This window comes from Carlito syrichta, unplaced genomic scaffold (genome assembly GCF_000164805.1).
Source record: "Carlito syrichta isolate Samal-C Ts95f unplaced genomic scaffold, Tarsius_syrichta-2.0.1 Scaffold218745, whole genome shotgun sequence".
In the NCBI taxonomy this organism is placed as follows: domain Eukaryota; kingdom Metazoa; phylum Chordata; class Mammalia; order Primates; family Tarsiidae; genus Carlito; species Carlito syrichta.
In genome coordinates, this window is record NW_007162841.1 from 248069 (window position 1) to 251317 (window position 3249).

A 3249-nucleotide genomic window follows, 5' to 3' on the forward strand; every position below is an offset into this window, starting at 1 on the left:
TTTCAGTGGTCTTTTTAAAATGATCTATATACACTTAAATAGTCTCAGAAAATTTATCAATAGAGGCTGGCTTTCAAAATATACCTGGTGGTAGAAAATGGAAAAATATTTATTTCATTAATGAACATAAGGATAGTGATCTCTGTAGTAAAAATTGTCTTGTAAGTCAACTCTTTAGGCCATTTCTTCCTTCATTTTCATGTGAATTATGCTTTGGTGTATACCTTGCCCCTTTTCAGTTAAGCAAGGATAAAGGTGATATTATCCCAAACTCCATCATTTTCATTCGCCATCTCACAAAGTCAAGCTGTTTTAAAAGAAACAGCTTAGTGAAGGACTTACTGGCACCAAAAAAAACTGTGAGTTTCCATACACCATCTGCTTCTCTTTTGACCTGATCTCATGCACTAACCATTAATTCTATTTGCACAGCACATGGGACCTCAAAGTTGGAGTCCAGCCCAAGAGGCAAAATGGGTTCTTGGTTTCATGCAGGAAAGTATTCAAGAGTGAGCCACTGAAGTAAAGCAAAGGTAAGGCGATTAAAAGAAAAGAGAAACAAAGAAGGCTATTCTGTAGGCTTAAGCAGCCCCTGTATGCTGCTGGAGTTTCCATTGAAAAATGAAAGTTAAATTTATTGAAATGACAAAGAGATAGCTGCTCCATATGTAGAGCAGCCTGGGCTGCTCAATAGGAATAATAGCAACTGTATGTCACTGAGGTTATATTTCTGTAATTCTTTTTTTATTGTATTTTAAGCAGGAGGTGGAATATTCATGGTTTCTTGGGAAAGATGTGGAAATATCTAAGAATTGGGGTTTACTCAGTTGATTACTATAAATGAACAAGTTCTGAACACTCATGGCCTATAAGGTGTGCCATTTACCATGCTAATGTATTATAATGAACATATAATGAGGGTCAATGTTAGGTAGCGTGCAGATTAGTTGCCATCTTGGTTCCTGCTGATGCTAACTGATTCTTAACTGCATCTTCTTTTTTTTTTTTTTTTCCCTGTGGGGTTTCAGTAAACCAGGATATTTTCCTGTTTAGAGAAACTGTCTCAGTCACTTGTTCTGAAAAATTAACTTTATTGTCTATCTTAGAAAAGTAGCCCTGCCTAATTCCTGTCTCACTGTGACCCAGTTTTATTAGTTTCTTGAAGTATTAACTTGTATTTTATTATAACTTATTTTTGTATGGCAAAATGTCTTATCTACCTATATTATTGTTGAACACCTTCAAGGCATCTTGAAAATACAAATTGCTCTTCTTGGTCTAAAATAAAACACCTACAATTATGTACCAGGAATGTAATATTGATTGCATATTTTCTAGGATTAGAGAATATAACACAAGGTTGAATTGCAAAGGAAGCCCATAAACAGGACTGCAATTCCTACTCTGTAATATTTTCACTCATAAATAATCATATATCTCTGGGACTTTTCAAAATATGAAATATACAATGAATTGCTGTGCAACTTGATAATTGCTTCATACTATGTTGAGCTTGTTCTATCCTGAATTCTATTTTTTATATTTTTTAAAATTTAAAACCTTATTTTTGTTTACAATGATGGAGATTGAAATTCCTTAAGAAAGTAAAGAGTTATTTTGTTGGCAGCCACATGACACCAATTAATCATATGAGTAACCCACAATTTGTAATCAACTTCAGGTTGGTTCCCTTGTAATTATTATTTCCTCCAGTAATGCTTTACTAAGCCAGTTACCTCAGCAAGGGAGAGAGAGGGAATGTTATCTCATATGAATTTAACCTCTTAAAATAATGTTACTAGTTGGAAATCAACTCTTTCTAAGTAGTTTAATAAACTTTCTTTTATATATTTTTAAATATCTTACATTAATGTGAAGCTAAGAAGCTTAGAGGTTTACAAAATTTCTCTTACACATATATTTCTTAAAAATAAGATAAAGTTTTCTTCTTTTTATATTTTTAGTATTTTTTCCATTACAGTAAATCTCATCCATACAAACCCTCAAGTTGTGAACTTTCAAAGATGCAAACATGCATTTACATGTCCAATCATGTAAGTTAATTTACATGTCTGGCATACATTGTCTCATACATGAAAGATACTGTATTGAAGATTAGACATATATTTTGGGTTTCTTTGTTTTTTATGTACTGTGTGAAAATTACTGTAAACCTATTATGGTACACTATTATGTAGCCAATTTTGTTGGTTGGGTATGTAGGCTAACTTTGTTGGACTTCCAAATAAATTGAACTTATAAATGTGCTTTCAGAATGGAATACATTTGTATGTAAGGGACTTACTGTATTCATAATTTTTTAAAGTGTTTTAATCATACTTCGGGTTGGATATAAAACTATTTTTCATCTATCCCTATTGACACAGGCTGACAAGTTATTTTTATTTACTTTAACAATGTACACTCATTAATGACTTGTTTTTTTGTGTGATGTGTATAATTTACATAGTATTATACACAAATTGTGATCAGAACCACAATCAACTTCACTGAGAAGCTTATAAAATGCATAAATTTGTGAACATGAAATAAACCAATTTATTGGATTGTATAGATGCAATGAATAGAACATTTTAGAATTACTCTTGTACACATTAGGCCCTAGGGGTTTCTTTTTTTTACCTTTCAGGAAAAGATACTTGTATAGCTTTAAAGAATCCCTCAAAGGTTTTCAAGAACAAAAGAAATTCAATGGAGATCAATAGATACAAGTTAGATATTTAAGTAATTGGACACACACTGTCAGAAAAGAATAGATATAATTCCAAGTCAGGTTCTTTGAATTGCCCATAAAGATAAAAAGTTTAGAATAGTGGTTGTGATGGGAATTGCCCTATTTTCTTAGAGCAGTTGGCCATTTGTTCTGACATGTACTATGGCAAATCAATTCACAAGGTGTTTGTGTTAGAGAAGAGTGCACTTGAAATACTTCTGTAGACACAGAAGCTATGAATCACAATGAATTCTGAAACCTTGGTGTAATTTTTCTCTTAGAAAAAAGTAGGAGAAATGATTCTACTCATATGACATAAGTCAATATTTTAGAAGACATGACAGTTAAGTAATCATTGTACCAATGAATAGATAATATTGTGTTAGTTTAAATATTTCCTTATATTCTATAAAAGTTAGGCTTTTTCTCAAAAGATATGCAAACTGTAGTCCTTATTGGAAAACTAATTTGTATAAAGCATACGTGTATTTTTTAAATGGATGTAACATAAGTGT